This window comes from Babylonia areolata, chromosome 30 (genome assembly GCF_041734735.1).
Source record: "Babylonia areolata isolate BAREFJ2019XMU chromosome 30, ASM4173473v1, whole genome shotgun sequence".
Taxonomy (NCBI): Eukaryota; Metazoa; Mollusca; class Gastropoda; order Neogastropoda; family Buccinidae; genus Babylonia; species Babylonia areolata.
In genome coordinates this window covers 24,267,556-24,281,374 of record NC_134905.1, presented here as the reverse complement: position 1 = coordinate 24,281,374, position 13,819 = coordinate 24,267,556, and the positions used below count along the sequence as shown (strand labels likewise).

Here is a 13,819-nt window from a genome sequence, read left to right as displayed (position 1 = left end):
CCTCCTCCCTCCCAGTGCATAATCCCCTTCATTTCCCCCCTCCCCCTTCCCCCCAACCCATCCATCACCCACCCACCTCCTCCTCCTCCATTGTCAACACAATTTTTTTATTTTTAATTTATTTATTTATTTATTTTAAAATAACTGTCCTAACTAGAATTTGATTATAGTGGAGAGTGTCTTACCCAAGTTACATCCCCACTCTCTCGGCCAAGAGGGTTTTTAGGACAGTCGGCATTGGGATGGTTCCCAAAGGGCCAACTAGCCCCCAAGGCTGCAGCACTAAGAGCCAGTGCAATTTTGCCTCCTAGTTTGAGAGTCATAGTCCTTCACAAAAGACTAAGCTGTAAATGATTTCCCATTGCAATGGAGAAACCATTGGTAATACAGCTCTCACTTTGCTGTTGGCCCAACTGTAAACTTATGTCAGTCTGTGATGTAAGCCTTGAGTTGGGTCTTGATATATATATATATATATATATATATATTCTTTAATTTTTGTTGTTTTTGTTTGTGTTTGATAACAGAAGACTTCTGTGCCACTTGCTGTGCTCTTCCCGTGGGAGAGTGAATCTCCACAGTGTTTCTTTTTTTCCTTGGTATATTATTCTCTTAACACGCAGATTTATTTACCAAAATGTGTTTCTGGTTTTTATCGTGATGTGTTTTTCTTCTTTTAAAAAATCTGTTATTTTCTTGTTGGCGGTCGTGTTTTGTGGCGTTTATCGTTTGGTTTTGTTGTAATATTATTATTAGCAAATTTTGCTTGGGAGGATAAGTTTGTCTTTTATTTTAAAATCTATTATTTTCTTGTTGGCGGTGGTGTTTTGAGGCGTTTATCGTTTGGTTTTGTTATAATCTTCTTGTATGCAAACTTTGCTTGGGAGGATAAGTTTGTCTTGCTCTTGGTTGGGGATTGTTTTTGTATTTAAAAATGTTTGTACTGCCAATTCTTTTACGCTTGGAAGATTGCGTACTTGAGCACGTGACCCCATTTATTGCATCAGACTAATCTGGAGATACGTCTCGAAGAGAGAGGTGGAAGAATATCATGTGGTTGTATTTGGTTGGCTGCTGAAAATTAGGTTCATACTTTAATAGTGCAGACTGATTTATGTTGTGTTTGAAAATTAGGTTCATTCTTCAATAGTGTAGACTGATTTATGTTGTGTTTGTTGAGGCGAAAATTGTTTGCAGGCTGTGTTTATTTATTTATTTATTTTTTAGTGAAGATTATCTGCGGACTGTCTTTATTGCAGTGAAGATAATTTTGCAGACTGTGTTTTTTTCAGTGAAAATAATGTGCAGATTGTGTCTATGCGGGTGAAAAATTAGGCTAGGACTGTACTTGTGCTGGTGGAAAACGGGTTCAGACTGCATTCTTGCAGGTTAATTCCAAATCATGTTTGTGCAAACTAGGGTCAGACTGTGTGTGTTTTTTTTCTCATGGAAAGTAGGTTCAGGTTGACTATATTCTTTTTGGTGGAAAAATAGGTTCAGATTCATTGTGCAGACTGGCTTCAGATTGTATTTGTGCTGGTGGAAATTTAAGTTTATTTTTTTATTTTTGCTTATAAGGTTCTGACTGTATTTAAAATTATGCCGTTGGAAAATAGGTTCAGTTTGTACTGGTGCACATTAGGCACAGTTTGTATTTGTGATGGTGGGGAAATAGTTTCAGAGTGTACTTTTCAAAGTAAGTTCAGGTAGCATTGTGTGTGTGTGTGTGTGTGTGTGGTGTGTGTGTGACGGAAATTTGCTGCGTATTTATTTGTGCAAAGTAGGTCCAGATATCTGGTGATTGTGCTGGTGGAAAATAGGTTAGGATTTATTTATGCAAGGCTGGTTCAGATTGCATTTGTGCTTCTGGAAAACAGGTAGACATTTTTTTTGTTTTTTGTGCTCCTGGAAAACGGATAGACATGGTATCTATGCTTGTGGAAAACAGGTAGACATGGTATTTGTTCTTGTGGAGAACAGGTAGACATGGTATCTATGCTTGCGGAAAAAAGGTAGACATGGTATTTGTTCTTATGGAGAACAGGTAGACATGGTATCTATGTTTGTGGAAAACAGGTAGACATTGTATCTATGCTTGTGGAATACAGGTAGACATGGTATTTGTTCTTGTGGAAAAAAGATAGACATGGTATTTGTTCTTGTGGAGAACAGGTAGACATGGTATCTATGCTTGTGGAATACAGGTAGACATGGTATTTGTTCTTGTGGAGAACAGAAAGACATGGTATCTATGCTTGTGGAAAAAAGATAGACATGGTATTTGTTCTTATGGAGAACATGTAAACATGGCATCTATGTTTGTGGAAAACAGGTAGACATTGTAATTGTTCTTGTGGAGAACAGGTAGACATGGTATCTGTTCTTGTGGAGAACAGGATAGACATGGCATTTGTGCTTGTGGAGAACAGGTAGACATGGTATATTGTTCTTATGGAGAACATGTAGACATGGTATTATGTTCTTGTGGAAACAGGAAAGACATTGTATCTATGTCTTGTGGAGAAAAAGGATAGACATGGTGTCTGTTTTTGTGGAGAACAGGTAGACATGGCATCTATGCTTGTGGAAAACAGGTAGACATTGTAATTGTTCTTGTGGAGAACATGTAAACATGGCATCTGTGCTTGTGGAAAACAGGTAGACATTGTAATTGTTCTTGTGGAGAACATGTAAACATGGCATCTATGCTTGTGGAAAACAGGTAGACATGGCATCTATGCTTGTGGAAAACAGGTAGACATGGTATTTGTGCTGGTTGGAATGCAGCCTACTGGGTGTTTATCAAGGATCATATCTGGGGAGCTGAGTTAATTTGGAAAAAAAAAGAGTTAAAAAAAATAAAATCCAGATGTTTGAGTTTTATGTTGTGGAGCTGATCATTTCCGTTGTAGTAATACAGTGTTGTTGTGCTGTGAATATTCCACCCGTTATTCTTTTGCAAATCGGGAAAAACGTTGAATGTCCTTGTGTGATGAACTGTACCATACTTCACTGATTATAAGGAACTCCAGATTATAGAGCACATCCTCCAAATTATTTATAGAAAAAAAAAAATTCTTTATCAATACATAAGGTGCAGGGTCAACAAGGCACAAGTCAAAATAATGAACAAGAAGTTGAGCGTTGATGGGTTGACGGTTGTCACTACCACGATGCGTGTCTGTCTGTACCTTCAGCTGAGGTCTGGATGTCGTGATGGGAACGAACTCATGAATCATGGGCTCTCCCCACTTGTCTCTGAACAAGAAGTTGAGCGTCGATGGTTTGACGTCTGTCGCTTCCACAATGCTTGTCTGTCTGTACCTTCAGCTGACGAATACGTTGAGGTCTGGACGTTGTCAAGGGAACGAACTCTCAAGATCATGACATCTCCCTACTTGTCTCCCCTGTCCATCTCGGCCTCCTGGAATCCGTCCTGTTCCTGTTCCTGCTCCCTCTGGTGTGCTGTCAGTGTGAGTGTCAGCTGTTCGTGAACTGTTTTTTTTTTTTAATTTTCTGATTCGTGGGGAAGTTCCCTTTGTTTTCGCCTCCTCTGTGGTACAGCCGGACGTGGAGTTTGACCTCCATACAGTTCCGATTACATGACGGTGTTTTGGCAGATTTTGTCCATGTGCTAGTATTGTAATGTGCATGGGTGACAATTGAGGAGGGGGGTAGTGTGTCGGAGGGGTGGGGGGGTGGGGGGAGTATCGCCTCATAGTCTGTAAAATGCGGTAGTCATTAATACAAGTGCCTGTTCGAGTTTTGTATTCAGGATTGACTGGCGATAAAAGGGCGGAAATGTGTGCGGTGGTGGTGGATACCTGTTTTTTTTTCTTCTTTCTTTAAAATGGTTGTACTTGTAGTTTGTGTAAGGTTTGAGACACTGATATGCTGGGTTCTGAAACTGTTCATTCAATGACAGCAAATAATTTCCGTTATAGATACATCATGCAGTTGTGCTCTCCTCACCTTCATGTAGTTTCCCTTGTCAGTGCATAGACAGTTATTTCAGTGTGTCATTCAGAGGAAGATTGGGATTTTTATTTTTTTTTTTTTTTTAAGCGCAAGAAGCATGCTTGAGGGAAAAGGTATTCATGTATTTATTATGACTGGTAAGCATCCCTGTGTGAAAAGTAATTCAGTTTTTCTCGATTTCTATTTTTCAAAAAAATCATTTGCATGTTTTTTATGTGCTGAAGATATCATCTGTACAACTTGCGTGTTCTCTTCACTGTTGTGGCTGGGTTGTGTTTCTGCCACAAACGGGAGTGAAAGATAACGGTCAAGTTACTCAGCTAAAACATCTTGAGGTCTGCGTTTGTCTGTCGTAGTCACTGGAATGTTCTTCACGTTCAGTGAGCAATGGGTTGTTGTGCATTGACGGTTGTCATGGTGTTCTGTGGTGGTGTTGTGGTCAGGGAGCTGGTCCTTTGAGCGTTGCCGTGTCAGTACGGTTAATCGTGCCTGCTGATGCTTTCTGACATTCCAGATTTCTTTCCCTGGTTTTTTTTGTTGCTTGTGACTTTGTACATGAGAGAGGAAGTGAGAAAGTGTGCTTGTGAGGAGAAGCAAGGGGGTGGGGGGGGAGAGGGGGATGGTAGGGTTGGAGAGAAACAGAGAGAGAGAGAGGGAGACGCGAGATTCGCTGTTGTGTATTGTTGTGTTTACACAGACTGATCAGCATTGTGTGGTGGTGGCATGTGATTCTTAAAAAAAAAAAAAAGAAAAAAAAAAAAGGAATTCTGTGGTTATGATGCAAAATGATGCAATACAGACCGGGGCTGGTTCTGCATGGGCAATCTTAGCTGCGCACAGTTTGCCTAGCGTGAAGAATTGTCCCCGAGTCTGTGCTAATTCTATAAACTTAGGAACATTCTCAACGCAAAGCCGTACTCAGCACTGCTAAGAACGTCCATGCAGCCGGTCCGTTGTGGCTTAAGGTGATAATGTCACTACTTCCTTCCAGTACCTTTAACACTTACATATTTCTAGTGCTGGCTGTATCATTTGCTTTTTTTTTGTTCCAGTTTTGGCGTTCATTTGTTTTGCTTGTGTGAACTGTGTGACTGCATGTTATGATGTGAGCGTATTGTTTATGTGCATATGTTGGGATTGCTACTTTCGAGTCAATTAACTTTAAAAAAGACAAAAAACCCCAACAAACTTACGAAAAAAAAGAACAATGAGAACTTGCCTGTCCAGTTAGATCTCTTCATTTCTGTGATGGTTAAACCCTTGTTGAAACAGAGAAGGCCTTAGAAATATAGTCAAGACATGTTTGCAAGCTTAACTTGTAAAACTTCTGTCGTTCCGTCTTGAAGTAAGAACATGGGTTGTGGTTGACAACAACAACCACCAAAAAAAAAAAAAAAAGAAAAGAAAAGAAAAAAAAGAAAGAAAGAAAAACAGCCCAAATTTCTCATTACTTGAAACTGAACTGAAACAGACAGTTGTGGAGAAAGAAATCAGTCATAGAAAATTCTCTTTCTAAAACAACATTCTTTTTTGAAAACAAAGAGGGAGAGAGAGAGACAGACAGACAGACAGACAGACAGCTAGCTAAAGGTGTGGAAGAGGTACATCTGCTTTCTTTTTTCTTAATATTTTTTCAGCTTCTACTGACTGACAAGAACATGATGTGAAATGGCAGTTTTTAATGCCCGTTGTTTTTTTTAAATATCTTTTTTACCTCGAGAAATCCATGACACACTCGATGTCTTTGCATAAATGGTGAAGGTTTTGATCCTTCCATCAACTCATTTTCTCGCCTTTTCCAACCCTCCCTCCCCCATCCACCCACCCCCTTCAAGTTATTATTGATTTTTTTTTTAATGTACTTCTATGCCTCATCTTAAAAACTCCTGCCCTTAGCCCCTTTTAGTTTATCATTATTCTATTTGTATTATTTATGTGAAGGGTTGTTCCTGGCAAAATTCTGTAGAAAAATCCACTTCGATAGGAAAAACAAATAAAACTGCACGCAGGAAAAAAAAACAACAACAAACAAACAGGGGAGGCGCTGTCGTGTAGTGACGCGCTCTCCCTGGGGAGAGCAGCCCGAATTTCGCACAGAGAAATCTGTTATGATAAAAAGAGAAATACAAGTTTTTATACACAGTCATTAATGATTCTTTGTTTCAATGGCATAGAAGGTACTTTTTGTTTTCTTCAGGTTCATTTGAGAAGCTACATTATTAATGTGCAGGAAATAAGAGCTTCGGTGATCAAAATATTTCACGCTACACTGAGCAATGTTAAGCGTCATTGCATCAGTGCAGAACCAGCATTATGACAGTGATGTAAAACCACCACAACAACAAAATACATGCATTGAATTTGTACTTTATCCAACAGAGAGCTAAGTATGTGAAACTGAAATGATTTGATTCGGGTTTTTTTTTTGGTTTTTTTTTATCTGTGTGTATGTGTGTGTGCGTGTATGTATATATGTGTGTGTCCACTTAAATTTTATTTCATTCACTACTTGCCTTTTTGCACCACTAAGTAATACGCATGCTTTTTTTGTTTTTTTGTTGTTGTTTTTTTGTTCTCTAAATCAAGCAAACTGAAACAAAATATCAAACAAAACAAAATGAGATTTACGGAGGGGGAATGGTGCCTTAGTCAATGCAAAGCAGCATCCATTAAATTGGAAAATATCTGCATCTGTTATTCTGTTTGATTCTGCCCATAATATAACATCAGAAATAAAAACAAAATCATAGTTACAAGTTCAACAGTGTGTGTGTGTGTGTGTGTGTGTGTGTGTGTAACATACAGTAGTCCTTTTTCAGTCTGGTAAATTTCCAAAAGCTGGTTTTTATGTAAACTTTATTTCAGCAGCAATTACTAAAGAATAGAAAAGAAGAAGAAAAGAAGACAAAATAAGTAGTAGTTAAAGAATTCAACAGGGCAGGCACAAAAAAAAAAAGAAAAAAAAGAAAAGAAAAAAGATTGGTATCATCTTAGTTTTTGTTATGGTTTCTCACTTTTTCCCCCTTCTTCAAACTGCAGTGTTGCATTTTAATTTCAGGTACATTGTAAAAGCAGATTAAAGTGGTGGTGGAACAGTGTAAATAGTCAAACGTGTGGTTGTACATTATGACCTTCGCAAGCATCTCCATTATCATTTTGTATTTTGTTACCTGTACATTTATAAATATTGTTGTTGCTTTGTGTGTGTGTGTGCGTGTGAATCTGTTATGGATATAACTGCAGTTATTCAATCAATCACATATCTTGCTTGGCTGATGTTATGGTGTGATTGTGGAGGAAAATGGTGTATTTTTGTATTTAACCCCACCCTAACATGTAAGCTATGTGCTAAAGCCATACACAAGGTGAAGGTTTTTATTTCGTTGTACCATTGTAAAGTGTATTCTTTGTTTTGGCTGGAAGGTGTCACGTATTGTTTGGACATGCATGAGTAAACAAAGTGAGCCTGTATGATAATAATCTCCTAGTCTTTTGGTTTGGTTTTGTATCCATTGTTGGATATTGTGTTGTAAGGTTCTGATGACTTTTACCCCCAGCCCCCTTTGCAAATCTGTCCAGGTTTACTTAGCAAGGTGGTGAGAGAGAGTGAGTTTGAGGTTTGGTGTGGTGTACATTATTATGTGCAGATTTTTAAAAAATCAGTTCTGTGTGGTTGGTCGTATCGTTTTCGCTTACAGTTGAAATAGGGACTCGTCTGATCACACAATCAGAATGTTAACTGTTTGATTGGAGGAGATTGAAAAAAACACTTAAAAAAAAAAAAAAAAAAAAAAAAAAAAAAAAAAAAAATCAAAACATTTTTATTTTAAAGATTTCATCACCATGGTACAAAAATAAACAGGGTGCGTAACTCCTCTGAATTCTTTTTTTAATTTTTTTTTTTAATTAGTATTCAGAAGACAAAAAAAAAAAAAAAAAAAAAAAAAAAAAAAAATGTGGATTCAGTGACTTAATGAACAAATAATCATTTGCTTGGATATAAAGGGTTGTTGGTTGTTGTTTTTTTTTTTAAATTTGTTTATTTATATTTTTGTTTTTGATCATGAAGCTTTGATTGCTACAAGTATGCTGATTACCACACTATCAAAAAAAAGAAGAAAAAAAAATTATGGGTTCTGGTGGTAAGTTCACTCTTTCCAGTTTTTTTTTTTTTTTTTTTAATATATTTTTTTTATTTTAGTGCACAAGTTCACACGTCAAAATGTGTAAACTTGGACATTGAAGCTGGGGAAAATGTACAAACACACACACACACACACACTCTTAAGGCCTCTGAACTATGTGTGTGTGTGTGTGTGTGAGGGGGTAGGGGGTCCATTCTCAACCAACCACAGGATTTAGGTTTTCACAGACATGTTCTCACTCTTTTCTCTCTGTGTCACTCGAGTTACAATTGACCTATTATCTTCAAACAAATTCATACCTATGATTGATTTTTTTTGGGGGGGTGAGGGGTTGGGGGAGGCGGGCGGAAGGGGGTGGACACTGCCTTTAAATATGTTTAATATAATTTTATCACCCTACTTAGTGTGTCAACCACTGCTTTTTTTCATGGAATGGGGATTATTTTAGCTTCTTTTTGTTATTGTTGTTGTTCCTTCTGTATTGATCAAATCCTGTTGGTTCATTATTTATGAAAGGACTTATTGCCTAGTTTGAACTTGAGCTGTTAACAAATGATTTATGTCCAGAAGAGAAACAACAAAATACAAAACGAAAAAAGTGACAAATTGTTGTTCGTTGCAACATTGCGTGTGTGTGTGAGTGTGTGCGTGCGTGGGTGTTTGTGTGCGCACGTGCGTGCAAGAGACAGAGTGCAAGATTAAGACCGGAAACTTAATGTACATTTGATATCCTTTACAGTTGTTAGAATTTTGTCATGTGCTGGATGGGGTGTGGGGGTGGGGGTGGGAGGTAGAAGAATCCAGAGTAGTCTCCAGGGTTTAACTCTCTCCATACGAACGGCGAAAGAGACGACGTTAACAGCGTTTCATCCCAATTACCATCATCAAAATATTGCAAGCGGAACGCTCTTATACTGAAGAGGTGAATGTTGACAAAGAATACCACAGTTCTGACGACGGAAGCTAAAGGTTGGGTCATTCAGACACCCACTGGACATCCGAGGGGTCTGTGTAGAGGAGAAGAGAGGACTGGCTGTACTGAGTGAGTTAAGGTTGCACAAGTGATGTTACCAGTGTTAAGTTTGCGTAACGTTCAGTTTTGTTGTTTTTTTCCCCTAAGTCTACGCCAGTTCCATTGACTTCAGAACATTATTTACACTAAGCAACTTTAGTCTTCGCCAGTTCCATAAACTTCATATCACTCTACTATAAGCAAACTTTATCTGTGCTATTTTCACTGAATTAAGAACTCTGTTTACGCTTAACAAACTTAGTCTATGCCAGTTCCATGGACTTCAGATCACTTTTTACACTATGCAAACTTTGTCTGTGCCAGTTCCACAGACTGAAAAACACTCTTTATGAGAAGCGAACTTATTCTTTGCCAGTTCCACAGACTTTAGAACACTCTTTACACTAAGCAAACTAACTCTGCGCCAGTTCCATAGACTAGAACACTCTTTACACCAAGAAAACTTTGCGCCATTTTCACGGACTTCAGAACACTCTTCGTTAAGCAAACTTTGTCTACACCAGTTCCTTAGACCAGAACACTCTTTACACTAAGCAAACTTTGTCCATGCCAATTCCACAGACTTCAGAACACTTTCCGTTAAGCAAACTTTGTCTACACCAGTTCCTTAGACCAGAACGCTCACTTTGTCCACGCCAATTTCACAGACTTCAGAATATTCTACGTTAAGCGAACTTTGTCAACACCAGTTCCACAGACTTTAGAACTCTCTTTACGCTAAGCAAAAACTCACCACTGCCAAGCTGACTCATGCAGCCTAGCCCCGAAGATCTTGAAGCAAATCTTAATGCTCTTGGAAGTGCAAGCTCGGAATTCTAGACTATCCTTATATTTTTCACAAGCAAGGCTGGGAATGACTGCAGTATTTATCTTAAATGTCAAACAAGGTCTGTAAAAAAACGACAACAATAAAAATAACAACCCCCACCCAAAAACCCCCCCCCAAAAAACAAGCACACAAAAACAAATGTGTTCCTTATCTCGCATTGTGGGTTGTTTAAAGATCCATTTGTGAAGGGTTTTTTTTTTTATTTTTTTTTTTTTACTTAATGAATATGCCTGTTTCCAGCATGGAAAACCTCTGTGAAAAGTATAGGTCTCTTCTTGGCCTGTCATTAAACGCAGGGAAGTATTTCTGCTGTATAAAAAAAAAACCAAACAAAGGACTATTTGATCCAGAAACACAAGAGTGTTGGCCTAAAGGTAACGCGTCTGCCTAGGAAGCGAGAGAATCTGAGCACGCTGGTTCGAATCACACCAGCACTCGCCAGTATTTTCTCCCCCTCCACTAGACCTTGAGTGGTGGTCTGGACGCTAGTCATTCTGATGAGACGATAAACCGAGGTTGTCCCTGGCAAAATTCTGTTGAAAAATCCACTTTGACAGGAAAACATTACAGAAAAAAAAAAGAAAAAAAGTGGTGCTGTCAGTGCAGCGACATGCTCTCCCTGAGGGAGAGAGCAACCCGAATTTCACACAGAGAAATCTGTTGTGACAAAAAGAGTAATACAAAATACAAAGACAGCAAGGCATACAGAATGACCTGGACACAGTGAAGGTTCCTTCACAACACACACACACACTGATCACTCCTTCGCCTTGACAATGAAGAGTGTTAGAGCAAGGGGAGAGGATTCAGGAAGAAAAGCAAAGTACGTACAGGTTTCTTTTCTTTTTTTCCCCGTAGTAGAAAAACTTTCATAAACCTTGTACAAGTCCCTAAAGATCTTTTTTTTCTTTCTTTCTTTAAAAAACCAAAAACAAAAAAAACAAACAAACCACAATTTGTAATTTTTTTTTTTTTTTTTTTTTTTTTTTAACAGTTCTGTTCTCTACATAAACCTTTCACAAGTCCTTAAAAAATATTTTATTTCAGATTACCAAAATTTGTAAGGGTTTTTAAGTTTTGTTCTATTTTCTGGAATTCAAAAGAAAACCATGATTTTTAATCAATCGTGATTAATCCACCACAACATCAAAATTTTCAACTTTAATTCAATTAAAACAATGATCACAAAACAACAATATATATATATATATATAATAACAAAATTCTGTGATTGAAAACCTGTATGTTCCCTGCAGAGGGATGTGGGTGGGGCTACACACACACACACACCGCAAAAGTTAGTGTTGGAGAAACAAGGAAAAACGAACATGATGCCATCTGAGGGTTGAAAGCGTCAATGTTAAAAACAAACTAAAACAAAAAAAAAAAAAAGAAAAGAAAAAAGGGAATCAAGGTTCAAGCATGTGCACACAATCTGACAGCTCAGACAGTAATAATAATTCACAACAACAACAATAATAATGATGATGATCATGATAATGATATGACTAAAAAAAACCAATCTGATAGCTCAGATAGTAATAATAATTAACAACAACAACAATAATAATGATGATGATCATGATAATGATATGACTAAAAAAAACAATCTGATAGCTCAGATAGTAATAATAATTAACAACAACAACAATAATAATAATGATGATGATGATAATGATATGACTAAAAAAACCCAATCTGATAGCTCAGATAGTAATAATAATTAACAACAACAACAATAATAATGATGATGATGATGATAATGATATGACTTTAAAAAAACACAATCTGATAGCTCAGATAGTAATAATAATTAACAACAACAACAATAATAATGATGATGATGATGATAATGATATGACTAAAAAAACCACAATCTGATAGCTCAGATAGTAATAATAATTAACAACAACAACAATAATAATAATGATGATGATGATAATGATATGACTAAAAAAAACCACAATCTGATAGCTCAGATAGTAATAATAATTAACAACAACAACAATAATAATGATGATGATGATGATAATGATATGACTAAAAAAACCACAATCTGATAGCTCAGATAGTAATAATAATTAACAACAACAACAATAATAATGATGATGATGATAATGATATGACTAAAAAAAACCACAATCTGATAGCTCAGATAGTAATAATAATTAACAACAACAACAATAATAATGATGATGATGATAATGATATGACAACAACAAAAAAAAACACAAACAAAAAGAACAGCATCGAATCAGACTGTAATAGACCAAGCACAAGAATGCATCTGGTTCATCTGAGAAAAATTCTTTTCTTTTTTTTTTCCCCTCCAGAATCTCACAGAAACCAAAGGGATGTTGTAAAGTGTTTTGTAAAGGGTGTCATGATGTAAACCAGCCAAACACTAACACTCTCTGAGAATACGCTTAATCTGTGACAATCATATTCCGACTACACACGGGGCACTGCCGCCTGCGAGACCACATGTACCGAATAAAGCTGTCACACACTCCTGACTGCCCGTGTAAGACAGGCCCACAAACCCCGGAGCACATCCTGCAGTCCTGCCCCCTGTATCAAGATGCACGGATGCAGCAGTGGCCCTATGGAGCCACACTGGCAGAAAAGCTCTGGGGCACCAAAGAAGATCTCATCAAGACCACCACCTTCATCTCCAGCATAGGACTGCAAGTCTGAGACCATGATCACAGGGAACGCAGAAGAAGAAGAAGCTTAATCTGAGAGGTTAAATAATACTGAAGGTTCAGAGGTGGAAAAAACACACACACAAAAAAAACAACAACGTAAACATTTTGAAGCTGAGCTTCTCTTCTGAGAATCTGGCCAGGCAAAGAGTAAAACAGGTCTCTTCTGTTTTCAATGCTCTGAATGAAACTTGACATTTCTTCATTTAAGTCATTTACGTGAGATTAGTTTCTTGAAAATATGGACCCTGGTGTGTCACCATCATGTGACACACACTGACTAAAACCACTCAAAAAAAAAAAAAAAAAATCATCATGTGGTAAATAAAAAAAAAAAAAAAGGGGGCGGGGGGGGGTTTAAAAAGTCCCAAAGCTTTTTGCATGCATTAAGGCAGTGAATTCATATCCACTGTGTCTACGGCTGCAGATAAGAAGGCAGGGCCTTCCATTTTTGTATTTGTATTTGTATTTCATTTTATCACAACAGATTTCTCTGTGTCAAATTCAGGCTGCTCTCCCCAGGGACAGCGCATCGCTGCATTACAGCGCCACCCATTTTTTTTGTATTTTTTCCTGCGTGCAGTTTTATTTGTTTTTCCTATCGAAGTGGATTTTTCTACAGAATTTTGCCAGGAACAACCCTTTTGCTGTAGTGGGTTCTTTTACATGTGCTAAGTGCATGCTGCACACGGGACCTTGGTTTATCGTCTCATCCAAATGACTAGCATCCAGACTACCACTCAAGGTCTAGTGGAGGGGGAGAAAATATCGGTGGCTGAGCCGTGATTCGAACCAGCGCGCTCAGATTCTCTCACTTCCTAGGCGGACGCGTTACCTCTAGGCCACCACTCCATGTTTTATTTGTAACCTTCCCCAACCAGTCACACCTGGAGTCAAGAAAACTGGAGTTAAGTACCTTCCCCATGAACATTGTGTGCATGACAAGTATCAGTATCAGTAGCTCAAGGAGGCGTCACTGCGTTCGGACAAATCCATATACGCTACACCACATCTGCCAAGCAGATGCCTGACCAGCAGCGTAACCCAACGCGCTTAGGCCTTGAGAAAAAAGAAAAGAAAAGAATAAATAAAATAATAATAATAATAATAAAAAATAAAATAAAACGAA

General features: G+C 37.8%; 1 long non-coding RNA gene across 1 annotated transcript in view; it reads left to right on the top strand.

Moving 5' to 3' along the window:
- Positions 1–8,729, top strand: part of LOC143275641 (uncharacterized) — an 8,778-nt gene extending 49 nt beyond the window's left edge. Inside the window, exons 1-2 of the long non-coding RNA XR_013053448.1 lie at positions 1–2,364; positions 2,563–8,729. The exon at positions 1–2,364 is cut by the window's left edge and continues 49 nt beyond it. This is a non-coding gene — a long non-coding RNA (uncharacterized LOC143275641). The remainder of the gene's footprint in view (positions 2,365–2,562) is intronic.
- Positions 8,730–13,819: the final 5,090 nt, after the last annotated feature.